The sequence below is a fragment of the Orcinus orca genome, chromosome 1 (assembly GCF_937001465.1).
Source record: "Orcinus orca chromosome 1, mOrcOrc1.1, whole genome shotgun sequence".
NCBI classification, from domain to species: domain Eukaryota; kingdom Metazoa; phylum Chordata; class Mammalia; order Artiodactyla; family Delphinidae; genus Orcinus; species Orcinus orca.
Genome location: NC_064559.1, coordinates 102,762,731 through 102,784,934, shown reverse-complemented (window position 1 = coordinate 102,784,934; position 22,204 = coordinate 102,762,731).

Below are 22,204 nucleotides of genomic sequence, written 5' to 3'. Positions count from 1 at the left end.
TAAATATAATGGTGTGTACATGTCAATCCCAAATTCCCAATCTATCCCTCCCCCCTCCTCCCCCTGCCCCGGTAACCATAAATTCGTTCTCTAAGTCTGTGAGTCTGTTTATGTTTTGTAAATAAGTTCATTTGTATCACTATTTTAGATTCTGCATATAAGCAATATCATATGATATTTGTCTTCTTCTGTCTGACTTACTTTACTTAGTATGATAATCTCCAGATCCACTCATATTGCTGCAAATGGCATTATTTCATTCTTTTTTATGGCTGAGTAATATTCCATTGTATATAGGTACCACATCCTCTTTATCCATTCATCTGTCAATGGACATTTAGGTTGCTTCCATGTCTTGGCTATTGTAAACAGTGTTGCAATGGACACTGGGGTGCATGTATCCTTTTGAACCATGTTTTTCTCCAGATATATGCCAGGAGTGGGATTGCTGGATCATATGGTAACTCTGTTTTTGGTTTTTTTGAGAAACCTCCATACTGTTCTCCATACTGGCTGTACCAATTTACATACCTCCCAACAGCGTAAGAGGATTCCAGTTCTTCCACACCCTCTCCAGCATTTACTGTTGGTAGATTTTTTGATGATGGTCATTCTGACTGGTGTGAGGTGATACCTCATTGTAGTTTTGATTTGCATTTCTCTAGTAATTAGTGATGTTGAGCACAAAAGCATAATATTAAAATGGCCAAGACAATTCTAAAAACCAGGAGTAATTTGCACGGACTAGCTCTACCAGATATTATATACTTATAATATATTATGAAGCTGTTATATAGATAGTGTGGTACTAGACCATGAATATACAGACAGATCAATAGGACTCAATGGGAAGCTCAGAGCTGGGACCAAATATATAGGGGAAATTAATTAAGTATCAGGTAAATTGCATAACTGGGCAGTTTCCAGAAAAAGAAATATTATGGCTCCCAAGCATAATGAAAGAAAATTGAGCTGACTTACTAAGAAAAACTCAAACCTACTCTGAAATATCAGTTTTAACTTATCAGGTTGATAGAGCACAATTAGTTTAATAATGAATTCACTGTGTGAGTTTGTGGGGAAATATGCAGTTTTACACATTGTGAGGAATGATGTAAACTGGTGAAACATCCGTGGAAGAAAAATTGACAACGTCTCTCAGTTTTATCTTTTGAGGAAGCAACTGCACTTAGGGAAATGTATGCTATACCCATTCTCCCCGAGGCACGATGTATGTACAGTGTGTCACCACAGCATTGTTTGCAAGAGCTCAAATTGGGAATTCCCATGTGTCTCTAGATTATTATTCAGACAGCAAACTGAATGAAGATACTCTTTATGTACCGAAATGGAATGATCCCCAACATGAGAAAAAGCAGTGAGCAAAACAATGTGGAGTTTCTCTTATTTTGTTAAAAGAAGGAAAGGTATACATGTTTGTGTGTGGCTTTTAGCATATAAAATACCCCTGGAAAGATATTTGAGAAACTGATTGCTATTGGATGAAGGGATTGGAGTAGCAGGGGGAAATTGCACTGTGTATCCTTTTTACCTTTTGGGTTTCAAACCAAATAAATATATGATAATAATGGATAATATCAAAGGAGAAGTACAGGAAGCTGGGCCTCAGGGACCTGAACCCAGAAGTGAGAGACCACAAGGATTTGCTCCATTACAGAGCAAACTGGCCTCAATTTTCTCATCACCAATAAATTTAGCTGCTATAACTAAAGAAGATGGTCATAATCATCCCTAATTTTGATGACAGAGGCAAAAAAAAATAAATAAATAGGAGGTAGGAGTGGGGCTGTGAAGGGACACATTCTGTTAGTTTGGATGATGTTTGGAGAACAGACTTTAAAAACAGGTTTCTCACCTTGTGCAAATGAAGTTCGGAGTTATAGCAGAGACCACAGCCCACACACAAAAAAGTAACTAACAATCAGCATTCATGCATTCAACCAACATTGTTTATTCCCTATATGTCAGAGACTATTCTAGAAGCTTGAGGTGAGTCCGTGCGAAAAAAAAAAAAACTTTGCCCATTTGGAGGTGACATTTTGGTGAGAGAAGAAAGACAATAGACAAAAACAGAGCAAAGAAATTATACGTAGAGTATATTGTATGTATACAAAAAGTGTTACCTAGGAAAAGAAAGTAGAACTGTATAAAGGTGATTGGAGTGAGGGAAAGAGTAGCAGATTGTAATTTTAATTAATTAATTAATTGGGGGTATAGTTGTTTTACAGTGTCGTGTTAGTTTCTACTGTACAGTGAAGTGGAGTTCCCTGTGTATACAGCAGGTTCTTATTAGTTATACATATTAGTGTATACATGTCAATCTCAGTCTCCCAGTTCATCCCACCCCTGACCTCCACCCCTTCTTTCCATATGTCCATACGTTTGTTCTCTACATCCGTGTCTCTATTGGCAGATAGTAATTTTAAATAGGAAGATGAGGGTGTAATATCTCACTTATAAAGCCACATTTAAGCAAAGACTTGAAGGAAGCAAGGGAGTTAGTGATGAAGATCTCTTGGGGAGACTATTCCAGCCAGTACAAGCAAAGGGCCCCAGGTGGAGGGGTGTGGTGTTTATGCTGAGCTAGAAATGAATAAAATAGAGTCCTTACCCCCCCAAGGGATCCTTGTTTCTCCCATGTTTAGAACCCCTCAGTGGCTCCCATTGTCCTCAGGTTAAATCCAAACCCTTTCCCATGGCGTATAAGGCCCTCATCGGTACAGTGTCCACCCTTTCTCCTTTCTCCCCGCTGTGCTCCAGCCACACCGAGCTTCTCCCCTACACAGGACACCTCCATGTCCCACTCTCTATCTCCCGTTGCCACCCAATCCCTGCTTAAACATCACTCCTTCCGGAAAGCATGCCAGACCCCAAACCCGACCCCATGTGCTCCCTTGGCAACCTGTGCTTCCCCTGCCATCATTCTCATCACACAGTACTGACGCCGTCTACTGTCTCTACACAGAATTAAAAGAGCTTTGAGAATGTCAGCTATTGAGCTTGTACACTTCATGTTCAGGATGGAGCCTGGTAGACAGTAGACAGTACATATGTGTGCGTTAGGCTTATGTCTTAGGTAATCGAACCATTATGTTTTTTTTTTAACATCTTTATTGGAGTATAATTGCTTTACAATGGTGTGTTAGTTTCTGCTTTATAACAAAGTGAATCAGTTTTACATATACATATGTTCCCATATCTCTTCCCTCTTGTGTCTCCCTCCCTCCCACCCTCACTATCCCACCACTCTAGGTGGTCACAAACCACTGAGCTGATCTCCCTGTGCTATGCGGCTGCTTCCCACTAGCTATCTATTTTACATTTGGTAGTGTATATATGTCCATGCCACTCTCTCACTTCATCCCAGCTTACCCTTCCCCCTCCCCATGTCCTCAAGTCCATTCTCTAGTAGGTTTGTGTCTTTATTCCCGTCTTGCCCCTAGGTTCTTCATGACCTTTTTTTTTTTTTTTTTAGATTCCATATATATGTGTTGGCATACGGTATTTGTTTTTCTCTTTCTGATTTACTTCACTCTGTATGACAGACTCTAGGTCCATCTACCTCACTACAAATAACTCATTATGGGTTTACTCAAGAGCTGCCTGTGCCCTTCAGGAGAGAAGAAACCAAGGGGAACCCTGCTATCCAGGCAGCAGGGGGTGCCGGTGAGTCAGTCACAGTCACAGAATATTGGGGAGAGAGAATGACAAGGTCACAGAGGCTTAGAACCTCAGAAGCTTGGCATCCGGAGGGAACAGAAACCATTTGACTTCTGATAGTCATGGATTCACTAGGCTGCTGAGGGCGGGGGCATATCTGCTGCCAGTCCAGGGAAGACAGTTTTTGGAAGCCAAGCATGAGAACCACGAATTGAAAAGAGACAAAAAAGAAGTGTCCAGAGCAGGTAACCTGGAGAAAACTTGTCGATGGGTCCTGCCTTCATGGCTGTCCATTCATCCATTCATTCATTCCTTAGTACTGAAGTCCACATAATGTCATACACTGTGTTAGATGCTGAGAACAGTGGCGAGCAGGACAGCAAGGATGCCTGTGCCCATGAAACTAACAGACCAGAGGAGAAGCCAGACAATTAGGGAAATCATGATAAAAATGTAGCGAGAAGTGTAGGGAGCACCAAGAGCTTATATCAGGGCCACAAACCCTACGGGTTAGTGTTGTTTTCCTCAAGTGATGTGTAAGCTGAGACTTCAGGTTTGAGTAATATTCAGTGAGGGTGTGGGGATAGGTGTTCTAGGCCATGGGAAGAGCAGTACAAAGATCCAGACAGAGGCCAGCAGGATTTAGCAGGGATCTGCTCTGGGCCAGTCTGATGACATGGAAGGAACAGTGGCTAGAGATGAGGCTGGGCTGCTGGGCAGAGGTCAAGGAGAGGGCAGTGAGACAAAGGAGAGAGCACTGGCTCAGAACGCATGGGACCTGAGGGCCTTGTCCTTTCCCTCCCTGTGCTTTAGTGCACAGGACTGATTCCTAAGATGCTCTCCATCTTTGATGCAGCACCCCACCCCCAATCGGGACCTGTTCCCGGGACCTGCCCAAAGGGAACGTGCTGGGAGGGGATGTCTGGAAGCAGCCAGGTGAACCCCTGGATGGGAGCTCTGGGTACCCTCTGGCCACTGGGATGAGAACTGCTCCTGTAGAAACAGCCCAGCCTGGACTTGGAAGGATGGAGTCTGACATGCTGGACTTCCTGGTGGACAGGAAGCTCCCAACTGTCAGTCCAGGGGCACTGGCTACAGAGGGATAAAGGTAAACCACAGACACAGAGGAGGAGAGAAAGAGAGAATGGAAAACAGTGACAGAGAGAGACAGAGAGGCAGGGAGAAGAAATTGTAAAGGAAGGAAAACATGCACAGAGAAAAGCAACAAAAAATTTTAAAGGGCTCACTGTCCACTCTCCCACTCCCCACCTCCCTCCCACCCCCACCTTCTTCTCTACCCTGGTCTCAGGTCTGACCCCCTCATGGGACAGATTCTGACAACACGGAGACTGCGCCAGATACCAGGCTCCTTGCACACGCTCATGTGCGCGTGCGCACACACGCACATGCACAAGCTCAGCCCCCAGGGCTCCAGGGAGCACAAGTGCACACAGACTTTCTGTCAAACAGCTTCAAAGACCATGGAGGAGGCACCGAGCAAGGCTCCTATGGCCCTTAACTCTCTCCTCTTTTTCCCCATTTTCCTGCTGATGTCTGGGTTCTATTTTCATATCTGTGTGTCTCCTTTTGCCCTGCTTCTCCTTCCTCCTCCATCCCAGGCAAGTCAGGGCACCGACAGGGCAGAACTCTGCCACCTCAGCCTCTCTGCAGCGTCTCTTGACCTGGAGGGAGGGACTGTGTCACTTGTGCCCTACTCGCACCCCTTAGGAGTCCTGGTCCAGTGTCGTGTGCCTAAAACTGAGCAGAGACCTCTTCCTGGATGACAGAATTAGTTCCTGAATAACTGGCAGGCATAGAGTCGCAACTGAATTGAGGCCAACACCCTACCCCACAAATCACTTTTGCCTCTCAGGTGAGAACCTGCCCGTGACCCAGCTGAGGCTGCAGGGACCTGGGAGTGTGGAGAGTGCAGACCCATGGTAGGGACCCCGTGAGGTGACCCTTCTCAGATTTCTTTCCCTCCTGGTGCTCTAGCTCAGGAGATGCACAGCCTAGTGGACCCCAAAGGGTAGCCGCCCCAGTCTGTCCTCAGCCAGCAGCAAGCAACACAGTGACATCCTCCTCAGGCTCATGGCGGTGGCTCCTTCCCCCAGAGAAACCCCACGATGAGGCTCTGGTGGTTCTGAAAGTTGGTGGAGAGAGGCTGGGCAGGGCAGAGGTGTCAGCCACGCCCAGCTCAGTGGGGCCCAGCTTGCACACCCGAGCTGAGTGAGGTGGATCCCCAGAAGCAAGGGCTGAGCTATGGGCCTGACACCCATCATCTGAGACAGCCGAGGCCCTGGGTCTACAGCAAAGTGGGTCATCGGACAGGTTTCCTCCAGGAACCACCTAATGTAAGAATCCCGCACACCTTCCAGGAACCAGATCTGCCTTCAGTGGCAAAAAGGGGATGGTAAGTCTTTCCATCCCACCCAGGGAACCCTCAGGGAGCCTTTGGTGTGAGGGGGAGTTGTAACTCCTGTCCCCAGGAGTCCCCCCATCCTCACGACACAGAGAAAAGAACAGAAAGATGAGAGCCATGGCTTTCTCAGCACCGGATGGAGTATTTGGAGTAGGGCTGGGAGGGGATGGTGGATGGCAGGGCAGGGGTGGGATAGAGGACGGGGAAGAATCCACCGGCAGGAGGGACTGAGGCCAGGACAGAAGCAATCTCCTTAGGAGTTATTCACACAGACTCCAATTTTAAAGCCTGATGAACAAATACAATGAAATCTGTTTGGTCCAGCCACGCAGCCATGGTCATAAACTTCAAGTTCTTCCTACCTTGTTCTTGTGCTTCTGCTTGGACACACACACACACACACACTCACACACAGGTGGGTGCACACATGCACACACACAGATACACAAGTGTGTGTGCCTAGTGGAAAGCCCACGACAGTAACTGGTTCAGTTTAAAAAAACAGTTTGGAAGGACTTCCCTGGTGGTCCAGTGGTTAGAACTCTGCACTTCCACTGCAGGGGGTCTGGGTTTGATCCCTTGTCGGGGAACTATGATCCCACAAACTACGCAGTTGAAAAAATTTTAAAAAATCAAAAAAAAAAACCAAAAACCATTTTGGGCCAGTGGCTTATCTGTGGGTTCTGGAGGCTGGAGGGTGGTGGCAACTTGATCTCAGCAGTTGTCACTTGAACTCCCACACACATCCTCCTCCACCCGGGTGACAGGCTCTGACAGACCTGGCACCTCCCTGATGTGGGTGTGTGGACTTGTGGGATGAGCCCCCATCTGGGGTGCTTGCTCATTTCTTCTCCTCCACGTCTCGCCCTGGGCTAGAAGACACCCCAGGTCCCTCTGCCTGCTGACTCTGGGCCACTTCTAGACACTCTGTCCTGCTCTGGGACCTCCCAGTGGCTTTCGTCCACGTGCCATAAGAGGGACTGGGCAGAAACCATAGCGGTGCTGCCCTAGGGGCCATATATTGAGTCCTAGGCGTATGGACTTAAGGAGAACTTTCCTGGATTTCCTGGGTGGGAGGTAGGTGGGTTGATAAGGAGCAAAGAAAGAGTTGTTTGGGTTTTTCCTACTCCTAGAAGAATCGGGAGATTACAGAAGCCCTGAATGGTTGAATTAGAGGACATCTACGAGGTCCAGTTGTCTCCTCTTCACCCCTAACGCTGCCCCCACACAAAGAAAGAGATAAAGGTCAGCGAGGTGAAGAGAGCTGCCCTGCCCCCTGGCTCAGGAGTCATAGAGCCAGACCTGGAACTCGGTCCTCCATGCCAAGAGCAATGACCTTTCTGTCTCCTTTGCTGGAAACGCCCCCAAGGCAGACACTTCCTACATGCTGAGGGGCGTGGGGGGGATGATGCTTTCAGGAAGGGCAAGACAAAAGATCCATCTGTCTCAAGATAGTCGATCACCCTAGAAAGAGTCCTGTTGCACCTGGGTCCCTGGGTACCACGTTGGACACCAGACCAAGCACATGCTCTGGGTTGGGATGGAACCTGACTTGAATCCACTTACTAGCAACTGAGGTAGATCTCTGAACTTCAATCATACTCATAGGTAAGATGGGGTGAAAACACCAACTTCTCAGGCTGGCTGTAGCCATTCATGAGATGAAGTTTTTGAAGTGCCTGCCACTGGACTCAGACTCAGCTGCCAAGGGTCACACTCTTCCTCATTAGCTAAGAGACCTTAGGCAAAATTCTTACATATTCCAGTCTTTCCTTTTCTATCTGGAAAACGGCTCCCTAGTGAGGAACCAGCACACTGACCCATATGAAGGCACAGAACTGTGGGGCTGGGTTCCCTCTGAGCATCCAGCCTTGCTTTCCCAGCGCTGGTCTGTGGCATCACTCTGAAGATGGATGTATCTGGGGGTCAAAGAGGGGAGTGAATGCAGGCAGCCAGCTTTCCCTCTGAAAATGTTCTTTTTGTTCTAGGACCTCCAAAACTTGAGAAGAGGTGTGACCAACCAAAATGCAACCCAAGCTGCCCACCAAAATGAAGCCCATGCTGCCCGCCGAAGCCCCCGTGTTACATTCAGCCCACGTGCTGCTGTTTGGAGCCCAAGCCTGAGTGCACGTGCCTTAATAAGGAGACTGATCACACTGCACCAAAAATGCAGAACAATAACTCCCTAAGCCAACAGCAGTCCCAAAGTCCAAAACTGGTGCCCAAATCAGGTCCCCAGGGGCAGAAGCAGCCAAACAAGTAGACTGTCACAAACAAGTGGATGGTGCCATGCCCACCACCTGGTAGAGTCAGGCTAGACCTACTTTTAGAAAAGCTGATTCTCATTGACCACCAATTCCTCCCAACCAGAAGCCCCTATTTCCCTTCATAGCCTCCCAACCTAGGGAGGCCCCAGCTGGAAATGGAAGGTTGAAGAGGCTAGAAACATCTTGCCTAGCGATCCTGATATTAGATAGCACAAAAATAAAAGAGCAATACAAAATTGCCTCTGTTTCCTCCTTTACCTATGAAACCATCTCCCTTGTCCGGCCTAAGTCCAAGAAAATATTCTAGGCATGTCATCAAGGGCCCAGGACCCAGAAAACCAGAGTCCAGAAGTACAAGGCCTCTGCTGAGCCAGAATTAGTGTGACTGACTCATCTTTGTTTTAAAATGAAAGTCCCACGTTCCAGGAATCCCTCCAGTCCCAGGAAAAGGGGGCGGTCAGTCACCTAAGAGCAGGAATTCCAGTGCCTCTGGGCCCCTGCGCACCACCTTTGAGGTCAAACCAGCAAGAGCACATGCCGAGGATTGATTCCCCTCCCTTATCGCAGAGATTTTTGTAGAGATAGAGCTCCCAGGACTCAGCACAGCACTGCAGCTGGCCCAGGCAGCAGAGTCTTACAGCATCAATACCAGCTCTACGATGGTGGAGCAAGTTGTTGGACCCACTCAGGCTCCATTCCCTCATCTGTAAAATGAGGGTAATGGTACTTACTTCAAAGGGTTTTTATGAGAATTAAATGGGATCATTCATTTAAAGTGCTTGACATAGGATCTGACACATCATGGATACGCAATGCATGGTTCTCCTCAAACTTCCCTCTCTGTCAACAGGTCTCTATTTCTCTCCAAAGAAGCCACCATGCTCCAGCAATTTGTTCCCAAAACACACCTCCGTTAATCTAGGTGGACAGGTAGAAATAGAGAAATCAGTCTCATTCACTATACTTGTAAACTTCATTTTTTCCTGCTTTCTTGGTATACAGCTGACATATTCATCACCTTCAGAATTTTTCTAATGACCTTTTGTGTTTCTTCCCTCATGATTCTCCCTGCCCACCAATCTCCAGAAAACAACTGATCCACTTTTGGTCCCTATAAGTTAGTTTGAACTTTCAAGAATTTTACACAAGTGGTATCATCCAGTATGTATTCTCTTATGCCTGGCTTCTTCCACTTAGCAAAACTACTCTGAGATTCAAACAAGTTGTTGCATGTATCAATTGTTCATTCTTTTTTATTGCTGGGTAGTAAATGCCCTCATTGTATGGATAACACCACATTATGTCTATCCATTCATCTATTGATGGACATTTGGATTGTTTTCAGGTTTTGACTATTACAAATAAAGCTGCCCTGAACGTTCATGACAAGTTTTTGGATGGGTATATGATTTCATTTCTCTTGGATAGAGACCTAAGAGTAGAATAACTGGTAGAATAACTGGTATGGTAGGTATATGTTTTACTTTTTAAGAAATTGCCCAACTGTTTTCCAAACTGCTTGTGCCGTTCTACATTCCCACTGAAAGTACGTGAGAATTCTGGTTGCTGTACATCTTTGCCAACATTTTGTGTGCTCAGTTTTTTATTTTTAGACATTCTAATTGACATGTGTTAATTGAGTTTAATTTGCATTTCCTTAATGGCTACTGGTATGAGCATCTTTCCATGTGCTCATTTGTCTCCAGGTATCTTCCTTGGTGAATTATCTGTTCAAATATTTCCTCCATTACTTTGCTGAGATGTTTGGTTTCTTATTACTGAATTCTGAAAGTTTTTAAAAGATATATATATACATTTTGATATAAGTCCCTTATCAGATAAGCTATCTGCACATATTTACCCCAGTCTGTGGCTCATCTTTTCATGCTCTTAAAGAGTTTCTTTCAAAGAGGAGGAGTTCTTTATTTTGACAAAATCCAATTAATTTTTTTTCTTTTATGGATCTTGCTTTGGGTGTCATATCTAAGAAATCTTTGCCTAATCCTAGGACACAAAGGTTTTCTCCTATGTGTTCTTCTATAAGTTATTTTTTGTATATGGTGAAAGTTTTGGACAAAGGATTTATTTTGGGGGGGGCAGTGTGGAGGGGCATATATGGATATTCAATTGATCCTTTCTCTACTGAATTGCCTTTGCATCTTTGTCAAAAATCAACTGACCATATTTGTTTGTATTTACCTCCAAATTCTTATTTTGTTACATTGATCTATTTGTCCTTCCTGACACTCTCATCTTATTTACTATAGCTTTAATGTGTCTTGAAGTCAGATAATGTAAGTCCTCTAATTTTGTTCCTTTTCGAAGTTGCTTTAGCTATTCTAGGTCCTTTGCACTGCCATATGAATTTTGCAATAAACTTGTCCATTTCTACAAAAAAAAAAAAAAGAAAGCCTGCTGAGATTTTGACTGGGATTGAATTAAATCTGTAGATTAAATTGGAGAGGAATGGACATCTTAACAATATTGAGTCTTTCAATTCATAAACATGGAATATCTAACCATTTATATAGGTCATTTTAATTTCTTTTTAAGTTTTGTAGTTTTCAGTGAAAAGGTTTTGCACATATTTTGTCACATTTTCCCTAGGTATTTCATCTATTTTGATCATAATTTAAATGGGGTTTTTAATTTCAGTTTCTGATTATTCATTGTTAGTATATGAAAATGCAATTTTTGTATAATCTTGTATACTGCTTATTAGTTTCAATAGCTTCATGTAAATTCCATAATATTTTCAATATATGTGATCAGGTCATCTGAGCATAAAGAGAGTTTTACTTTTTCCTTTCCAATCTGGATGCTTTTTATCTCTTTTTTTTGCTGCCATTTGAGGATGGTCCTTCTCTTTCTACTTTGCTGGGAGTTTTTAACAAAAAATGGATGTTGAATTTTGAAAAATATTTTCTTCTGCATCTATCGAAATGATCATACAGTTTTTCTCTTTTGGTCTATTAATATGGTGAATTACATTGATTGATTTTTTTTAACATCTTTATTGGAGTATAATTGCTTTACAATGGTGTGTTAGTTTCTGCTTTATAATGATTGATTTTTGAATATTAAAACAGCCTTGCATTCCTGAGTCAAACCCTATTTGATTGTGCTGTTAGTCCTTTTTACATGTGTTTAAGTTTGATTTGCTAAATTCTTGTTACCTTTTTGCCTCTATGTTAAGGAGAGATATTGGTCTATAGTTTACTTTTCTTGTAATGCCTTTTTCTGGTTTTGGTGTCAAAATAATGTCCTTATGAAGTGAGAAGTAGTCCCTTCTCTTCAGTTTTCTGGAGTAGCTTGTGGAGAATTTGGTATATTTCTTCCTTAGGCGTTTGGTAGAATTCACCAGTGTTTCTTTGTGGGAAAGTTTTTAATTTAAAATATAATTTCTCTAACTGATTTAGAGTTTTTCAGATTATCTATTTCCTCTTGAATGAACTTTGCTAATTTTTTTCTTTTAAGAAATTTATCCATATTATTTGTTTTTGAATTTGTTGGCATAAAGTGTTTTATAATATGTCCTTAACATTTTTTAATACCTATAGAATTTGTAGCAAGGTGACCTCTTTCATTGCTTTTTTAAAAAAATTATTTATTTTTATTTATTTATCTTTGGCTGTGTTGGGTCTTTGTTGCTGCACGTGGGCTTTCTCTAGTTGTGGTGAGCGGGGGCTACTCTTCGTTGTGGTGCACAGGCTTCTCATTGCGGTGGCTCCTCTTGTTGCGGAGCACAGGCTCTAGGTGCATGGGCTTCAGTAGCTGTGGCATGTGGGCTCAGTAGTTGTGGCTTGCGGCTCTAGAGCGCAGGCTCAGTAGCTGTGGCACACGGGCTTAGTTGCTCCGCGGCATGTGGGATTTCCTGGACCAGGGCTCGAACCCGTGTCTCCTGCATTGGCAGACGGATTCTTAACCACTGCACCACCAGGGAAGTCCTTTCATTTCTGATATTGGTGATTTATGTCTTCTCCCTTTTTTTCCTGCTTAGTCTGGCTAGTGTTTTCAACAATTTTATCAATCTTAAAGAATCAGCTTTTTGTTTCATTGGTTTTCTATGTTGTTTTCACTTTTCTGTTTCACTGATGTCTGAGCTGATTTTTATTATTTCCTTTCTTCTGCTTACCCTGGGCTTACTTTGTTCTTCTCTTTTCTAGTTTCTTAACATGAAAGCCAAGGCCATTAACTTGAAGTCTTTCCTCTTCTAGTATGCACATTTAATGTTATTAATTTTCCTCTCAGTACTGTTTTAGCTAGTTTCAAAATTTTTTTATATGTTGTGTCTTAACTTTCTAGATCAAAAGACTTCCTAACTTTTTGAGTTGTCCTTTGATCTATGTGTTAGCTATGTTTTTTTTTTTTTTTGCCAAATGTTGGGAGATTTTTAAAAGATCTTTATGTTATTTCTAATTTTATTCCTCTGTAGTCAAATAACACACTTTGTATTACTTGAATCCTTTTAAACTTATTGAGACTTGTTTTATGGGCCAGAATATGCTCTATCTTGGTGAATGCTCCAGGTACACTCAAAAAGAAAGTGGAATCTGTTTTGCACGGAATGTTCTATAGTGTCAATTATGTTAATTTTTGTGACAGTGTGATTTCAGTCTTCTATATTTCTAATGATGCTATGGCCACTTATCAATTATTAAATGAGTAGTGTTGATATCTCTGAAGATAACCATAAACTCTTCTATTATTTCTTGTAACTCTAACAGTTTTGATTCATATATTTTGAAAATTTTTTATTAGATGCATAAACATTTAGGGTTTATTATATCCTCTCCATAAATTGCCTCATAATCATCACAGAATGACTTTCTTTGTCACTGGTGATATTCTTTGCTCTAAAATCTACTTTCAAGTCAATTTAGTCACTTCAGTATTCTTTTGATTGGTATAAGCAAGACATTACTTTTTCCATCACTTTATTTTCACCCTATTAGCATCTTTATATTTAAAATGGGTTCCTTCTAGATAATATATATTTGGGTTTTTTTAATTCAATCTGATAATCTCTGCTTTTTAATCAGAGTTTTGAGATCAATACTTTTAATGTGATTATTGATATGGTTGAGTTTAAATCTACCATCTTACTATTTGTTTTCTATGTCTCACCTATGTTCTGTTTTCTTTTGCCTTTGTTTTTCCTTTCCACTGAGTCTTTTATATAATCCCATCTCACTTCCTTTGTTGACTTACTCTCTATAACTCTTTGTGTGATTTTGGTGGTTAAATTGTGTTGTACAGATCCATCCTTCACTTAGGATAGTTTACCTTCATATTACACCACTTCACTTGCAGCCTAAGAACCTATAAACTATATTCTTCCGTTTCTTTCCTTCTGACCTTTGTGCTTTGGTGTGATACACTTTTCTTTTACATGTGTTAAAAACCTCATAATACATTGCTATCAATTTTGCTTTAAATAATTATTTATTCTCCAAGTAGGTTTAAATAGTAAGCAAAAGTCTTTTGTTTTTATCCAGTAGAGTGCTCTTTCTTCCTTTGTGTGGATCTATAATTCCATTTTATATCACTCCTATTCACCCTGAAGGATTACCTTTTTTTTTTTTTTTTTGCGGTACGCGGGCCTCTCACTGTTGTGGCCTCTCCCGTTGCGGAGCACAGGCTCCGGATGCGCAGGCTCAGCGGCCATGGCTCTCGGGCCCAGCCGCTCCGTGGCACGTGGGATCCTCCTGGACCGGGGCACGAACCCGCGTCCCCTGCATCGGCAGGCGGACTCAACCACTGCGCCACCAGGGAAGCCCATGAAGGATTACCTTTAGCATTTCTTAGAGTACAGAGTCTTCTGGTGTTAAATTATTTCAGCTTTGAAATGTTTGACAAAGTCTTCATTTTATAAAGATATTTTACTGAATATAGAATTCCAATGTATATATAGTGTCTCTTCCAGTACACTTGCTCTGCTATTTTCTGGCTTGCATTGTGAAGAGTGAGCAATTTGTTCTTACTCTTTTTCCCTCTGTAATATGACCTTCCTTGTGCAATGTGTCTTTTTATGTGCTGGTTTTTGTGATTATTTTCTTTATCACTTGCTAGAAGCAATTTTATTTTGATGTGATAATATAATTTGTTTCACATTTCTTGTGCTTGAGCTCACTAATATTTTTGTATCCGTGTAGAGCCCCCCACCCCGGTTTGTAAACATTTCAGTAATTGCCCTCCTACTCCATCTTTCAGGGACTTCAGCTATGCTTGTACTAGGCTGCTTGATATTTTCCCACAGCTCACTGAAGCATTGTTCCTTTTCTTTTAAAATTGTCTTTCTGTATTTCATTTTGAATCATTTCTAAGTGAGATAAGTCAGACAGAAAGACAAATACTATATTTTCTCACTTATGTGTGGAATCTTAAAAAAAAAAAGCCTCATTGAGACAGAGTGAAGTGGTGGTTGGCAGGGACTGGGTGGGGGCAGGTGGGGGAGGGAATAGGGGTAGAAACCACCATTTATAAGGTAAATAAGCTCTGGGAATTTAATGTACAAAATGGTGACTGTAAGCAACAATATTGTCTTATTTATTTGAAAGCTGCTAAGAGAGTAGATCTTAAATTTTCTTACCATACACACAAACAAATGGTAATTATGTGATAAATATGTTAACTAACCTTATCGTGGTAATTACTTTGTAATATATACGTGTATCAAAGCATCACATTGTATACCTTAAACTTACATGATTTTTATCAATTATATCTCAATAAAGCTGGAAAAAAGAGGAACCATTTCAATGGCAGAAAACTCAGGTTAGGAAGGTGCAAACTGGGGAGACTTAAATGTTTCCTCTCCCCTCCACTCAACACTAGATCAATTGCTGTTTGCTTGATTAAGCATTGGATGAAGTGGTTGGGTTACATTTAGGAGTCATGGACAAAAATTACAAACTGAATTTTTAAACTCTGATATCCTGCTGCACACATCAGAGATGCTTGTACTATGTGAGACCCAGGAAGCTGCAATGGCAAGTTAAGCATGGAAGATGGGGCTCCTTGAACCTCAGCCAGACTGAATGCTCCTCCTTCCCCAGTTAAAATAATACTATACGTACCCTGGCTCCAGCCCCCGTCATCTTTCTTGCCTCCTGGAGGTGGGCATAGCACAGACCCTCCAGAAGGGCTGGGGCTGGCTTGGCTCTATTAGCCCTCAGTGCCTGCAGGGATGCCAGGACTGTCTCTCCTAGGCTCATCCCTGAATGCAGATTTCACACTTCTGTTTGGCCTCATGGCCAGTTAGATCCACCTGCTGCTTGGAACGACTTAGAGACAGGGGCAGAGGATGGCTGGAATTCCTGTATTGCTAGGGCTGGAGGCAGGGAGAGGAGAAATGAAACTCTAAGCACAGAAATACCACCAAAAAGTGCCAGGGCAGACACAGGAGGAAAAATGGGGTCCTGGTTTTGCTCTCTAAAGGTTGAGACTATGAATGTGGAGGAAGGAATGTTTACAAAGTCACATGATCACTACTGCTACAAAGAAGGAGAGACTGTGTAGGGGGGTGAAATTTTGGAATATTTTAATCCCATCCTTTCTCTCACACAAGACTCCCTGAGGAGCCGTCTTCCATCTTGCGAGCAGCACAGACCCCAGAGGAGGGTCTACGGCTGGATCTTCAAAACAAAAATTAAGTTTCTAAGCAGGCTTTTGGGATTCATGGCACAGATCTAAAATCTTCTACTTTCCAGAAAGCAGTCTTAAAATAATCTGAGGGGTAAGAGGAGAAGGAATGGAAGAGGGGATCTTACCTTGCCTGAGGTTAAGCCAGAGTTGACTGAGTTTATCCGGACTTGAATGCATTAAGTTTTCTCTCATCAAGAACAGTGACTAGATATTAGACGTTAAATTTATTTATGGGAAAACACAGTTACATCTTTTTAACATGAGTAGACATTCCTTCCAGAAGTATTTACGTAGGTGACAGACATATTGGACATGTTGAGGAGACCATGTGCCAAGTACGGTCCCAAGTATTGGGAAAGTCGAGAAATTAATACAGTAAAGAGCTCTCCTCTCATGAACTTACATTCTAGCGAAGCAAGAACACAAGTAAAAACCGTAAGTTCAAATGATGATGAGCACTCTAATGAGATAAATAGCATGTTGGAGTGAGCGGTCTATTTTAGATAGGGTGGCTGGAGGAGCCATCTCAGGGAAGTGACATTTCGAGTAGAGGTCTGAATGAGGTGCAGAAGTAAGTCATGGAGATATTTGCAGAAGACGTCTCCAGGAACAGAGAAGAAGTGGGAAAGTCCCAGCCTGGATCCAAACCTCCACAGGCAGGAGAAGAGGAGTGGGAAGATGGGGTTGAAATGAGCATGGGCTGTAGAGCTGTCAGGGTCTCGTGGACTTTGGTCTGTCAGTGGCGACTTCCCAGCAGAGGAAGGGTAGAGTCATGAGCAGAGTTTAGAAGATGCTGGAGGAAGGGAATCAGCACTGGCTATTCTCCCATTTATCTGCTTCTCTTCCCTATAAGACTTTTTGAAAATGCTGTCTATTCTCACTGTCCCAAGCCCTCTCTTCTCATTCGCTCTTGAAGTCACTGCAATCTGGCTTTCATCCTCACCTCTGCCCTTGACTGCCTTTGTCAAGGTCTCCAATGGACTCCATGTTGCCCAGCCCAATGGGTGTTCTTGGTCCTCATCTTTACAGCATTTCCTCCAATTGTTCATCCCTTCTCCTCAACGTCTCCACTTGTCTTCCAGGATACCCCATTCTCTGGATGGGTTTCTTACCTGCTCCTTCTCAGTTTGTCCCAGTTTTCTTGACTTGTTCCTTCTCATCTGACCCCTTGACACTGGAGTAATTCAGGGGATGGTCCTTGAACCTCTTCTCTTTACTATCTGTATTCATTCCCTTGATGACCTCATCCTGGCTCATGACTTCACATGCTATTTATACACTGATGATTTCCAAATTTATGTCTACAGCATGAACCTTCTTCCGAACTCCACTAGTATATCTAACTGCCTACTTGACAATTCTACTTGGGTGTGTCTAATGGGTATCTCAAACTTAACACGTCACAAAGCTCACTGTTGATTTTTCCCACAAAGCCAGCCCCACCTGTGGTCTTCTCTATATCTGTTAAATGGCAGCTCCATCCTTAGTCATTCATTCAGGCCAAGAATTTTTGAGTCATTGTTTGCTCTCACCTATACCTCACATCTAATCTGTTAGTGAGTATTACTGATTCTATTGTCAAAGCATATCTATAATCTGACCACTTCTCCCTGCCTCTGCTACTGTTACCCGAGTTCTAAGCAGCTACTGTGTGGCTGTGGTTGCCTCTTACGGTTCTACCTGCTTCCACCCTTGCCAGAGAGATCCTTTTAAAGTAAGTCAGATGATGCCAATCCTCTGTGCAGTACTCTGCAGTGGCTTCTCATCTCATTCACTGTAAAAGCCCAAGTTGCTGCATGATTTCTCCCACTGCCCGGCATCACCCACTCCTCAACCCTCACCTCTGACAGCTCTTTCCCTCATTCACACATACCCAGCTATACTGGCCTCCTTGCTGGTTTCAGAACATGCCTTAGGGACATGGCCCCTGCTGTTCCCTCTCCCCCCACTTATCCTCACCTTGACCTCATTCCTTCAGGTTCTTGCTGTAGGCCTTTCTTGACTACTCCATTTAAAATACACAACATCCCCTCCCTGAGCGCTCCATAAACCTCTTCTTTGCCCTATTTTTCTACACAGTATTTCTAACACGCTTTATATTCCAGGCATGTGTTTATTTCACTTGCCACCTGCCTCCCACACTGGAATGAAAATTTTAGGAGGGTGGGGACTTTCACCTGTTTTGTTCAAGGCTGTACCCCTAAGTGTCTGGAACACAGGCACACGGGAAGCTCTCAATCTGCTCTCAATGGACAAAAGATCAATAAGGCAGAAGGTGATAAAGGGACTTCCAGCACAGAAGCACAGAGGTGAGTAAAGGTGAACTCAGGAGATGAGGGGATCTGGACCTGGCCGGGACCTGCCACTGACCCGCTGTGTGATTCCTGCCCTTCCTTCCCGTCTCTAGACTGTGTCATCCTTCGTGAAGCCAGGGTTGAACTTGATGACTGTAAAGGCTCCTCCAGCACCAGCTTTCTCACATGTGGATCTTAAGCTGGTAAAGGAGCTGGTTTGGTGGTGCCTGGGGTCTGAGGCTCCCAGAAGTACTGGAGGCTGGACCACAGGGGAGAGAAAAGGCGAGGCTATAGCCGAGCACGCAAGGACTTGCCTGTAAGAGGAAGACCTGGGCTTGCCTTTCTCCCCTAAAGGCTTCTGACTTCTCTCTCTCCTTCCTGCCCTCCCCCCTACACCCCACTCCAAGCAGGCTTTCTAGTAAAACCTGAGTGGCAGGAAAATAACTTTTCGGCCACTCCTGCAGTTTCCAGCTCAGGCGTCTTCTGGTTTGCAGCTCTTCAATTTTCCTCTGTGGCAACCCTGGACGCTGCTTCTCCGGTATCTCCGGTATCTATTGCACTTGGTGGACATCCCTGCCTTCCCTGGTGGAGAGGCTGGCCTGGGAGCAGACACACCCACGCTTGCTCCACTTGCTGGCTGGGGGACCCCTGCTCTGGGGGGACCCCTGCTTCTCGTCTGTGAAGTGCAGAGGGTTAAATGAGATAGTGGATGAGGCTTGTTTAGCACCATGTCTGGTAAACAGTAGGCTTTGAAGGTTTGCCTCCTTTGCCTCCTCCCCAGGGAGACTCACAGCCCTGGCCTGTTCACCCCTGCATCCATGCCTAGGCCAGTTAGTTGTGTGCTCATGTGGCATGGCATTGAATCGTACCCATCGCTCTGTTCCAGTACCTGTCTTCCCATCAGATGGGAGCTTCCTGGGAACGGGAGCCGTGTCCCCCTAAATCTGGGGCTTTCTGAGGTCAGGGGTTGTAACTCCCTGGGAGGTTGGGGTGGTAGCCAAGGCCCTCCCCAGTACACTGACCCAACTGGGGCCCCAGAGACCAAGACTCGCCTTGACTCTGCATTGTGGCCTGGTTTGATGCAGAGAGTAAGCAGGAGGCGTGTTTTAGGGAAGAAGGAAGAGGCACTATTTGATACTCTACACCAGACAGACCCATCTGGATGCCTGGAGCAGTTAGACAGCTTAATGACAGTCAAACAGTGCACAAATACAAAGAACAGATGAGGTTAGAAAAGGGCCACACTGGGGCTGAGCAGGACCCCAGCAAGGCAATTAACTCCTCTTGGTGAAAGCCTCTTCTCCGGGATCAGATGATGCCAATCCTCTGTATAGTGCTTTTATGTAGCCCAGAGTGTGATTTCCCAGGGAGCCCCAGGGGAGGGCGTCCTGCCAGCTGGAGGAGAGGACACTGAACAGCTCCTTTTCTCTGCTACTGATAAACGTTCCTGGCTTTGCCCCACTTTTTGCACCAGGGGCAGAACTGTGACTGTCCCTCCACAGGGATCAGATTCACAAACAAGAGCCAGCGATGGGGACTGAAATTGGGAACCAGCAACCCCATAGACCAAGGAGGGGAAGCCAGAGGAAGACATAAGGAAGGCAACCAGGGCACATCACACAGGCCAACCCAGGAGGCCAGAGAGGAAGAATCAGCCTCTTGGCCCTTTCTTGGTCTTCTCTCCCTTCTTGGAGCAGCAGACGGGCATAAAAGACAAATGAGGCACGGAGGTCAGGTTCAGGAGGCCATGGAGGAGGAGAGTGAGGATTCTGGGCCTGTGGGAAGGTGACCAGTGCGGGCCGCAGATTGTTAGATGATGTAGGCAACAGTGCGCTGAGCAGAGGAGGAGGCCTCAGGGGATGGAGAGGAAGTTAGTGGCCTCAGAGGATGGAGGTATTGCCTCTTCGGGAAACAGCTTAGTCATGGTGACCCAAGGTGGGAACATGAGACCTCCTGGTCCAAGTCTGCCTCTCAGGACCATCTGCCATCACCCCGTCCCTTACAAAGAGTTGTCCTCATCCATTCACATCCCCCAGGAAGTGAAATTCGTGACCCATTCCTCCTGCCCCCACAGCTAAGCCACAGTTCAAGAAGGTCGTTTCTTTTGGAGAGTTTCTAGCTCTGCAAGAGAAAGAGCTGGGGCCTCTTTGAGCTGGGGATGAGCTGGCGTCAGGGCCTCTGCATGTGTCATGGGATATGAGCTCATCCTCATTACACTGGGCGGGGGATGGACAGTTACCCGGCCTCTTCATGTGGGCCTGTGGGGTCACTCGCACAGACACCGAGAGGATCTCCCCTGTACACATGCCTGTCTGTGCCCCAGATGGGGCAACCTGAGGGCAGAGCATGGGGCCTCTGAGCCCCTAAAAGGCTGGGGCTCCTCCAACCCCTCCCCTGCACACACACACGTCAGCTCCATGCTTCACCCTCCTCACCACACCCTAGCTTTGCCCAGTGACCAAAGACTCACACACACTGTCTTCCCTGCAAAGCTCTCATTATGCTATGAATCAGAGGGCGGGAGGTAGATCTGGCAGGTACTAGCCCCTGGAAACCCATAATACCAGTGTGGCTACCTGGGACTGACTGTAATGAGCTGGGGAGGGGCAGATTCCTCCTGTGTGATGTCAGCAGCAGAGCACAGGGCATGGGTGCCCATGTGTGAGGATACAGGGTTGGTTTTGCATGGGGGAGGGGGATGGCAGGGGCAGGGTGGAGAGAGCTTTCCCAGCCCCAGAAGATGGCCATCCCTGTGCTAAGGCGGAGAACATGTGAGGTCCCAGGTGGGCTCAGGGACCAGAGAGGGCATGAGCAGAGGGTAGTATTCTGGAGGCAGGAGTCCCTCCATCTGTCTTTCCAGACTAAGCCCCAGGAGCATGGCAAAATTAGCACCATAAATAGATCTATTTGGGGCTGGGAGGGAGGTGCCTGTGAGGAAAACTATGGGGAAATCAGAATGAATCTCAAAGTTAGCCCCAGAAATGAGTATTTTCCTTGATATTGTTCTAATATTTCTTTTTTGATTAGGTTGTGAAGAAGAGAGTTCAAATGATGTTCATAAAATAAGCTATTAACCAATCATTAAAAAGAAAGGCAAGTCACAGTTCAGTTTTGTTTACACACACACACACACACACACACACACACACACACACCACTAAAATGCTCATTGGTAATTGTCTCCAGGTGGTGAGATGCACTGTTCTTTCATTCCTTCGACAAATGTTTATAGAGCACTGATTATATTCGACGGTTATGACAGGTTTTGGGGACATAGTGGAAAACACACCAGGCAAAACTCCTGCCTTTTAGGGCTTATTTTCCAGTGGGAGACATGGGAAATAAACAAGTGAAAAAAAGCATATAAAAGGGCCCTCAATTGTTCTTAGTGAAATGAAGTGAACCAGGGAATAACTCTCTAGATGGGGTCTCAGGGAGGCTCTCTGGCAGGTCCCCACATTTACAGTGAAGGTGAAAGACACAGAGAGCCCCCAGAGGTGGAGAGCACTGGGCTTGTCCTAGTAACTGAGGACCCTCAGCGAGGGTCTTTGAACCTGAGGCAGTGGTTTGGATTGTTTTCCAGGAGTGTTAGGTCATCATCAGCACCGGGGAGGGACAAACAAGCTCTAATCCCCACTCTGAAAGCTGGCTTAAGCTATTTTTAGAGAGTAGTTTAGAGAAAGTAATGGATGATCTAGTTTTGATTTTATACCTTCATGCATTTCCCCAAACATTGTATGAAATGTTTGTTTTATCACCATAAGAAGCAATCCTTATTATTTTTTATGTATTATATATTTATTTTAAATATATATATATATATATATATATATATATATATATTTATATATTAAAGACTTAGAATGGTCCATGCTTTGGAGTTTTGGTGAGCA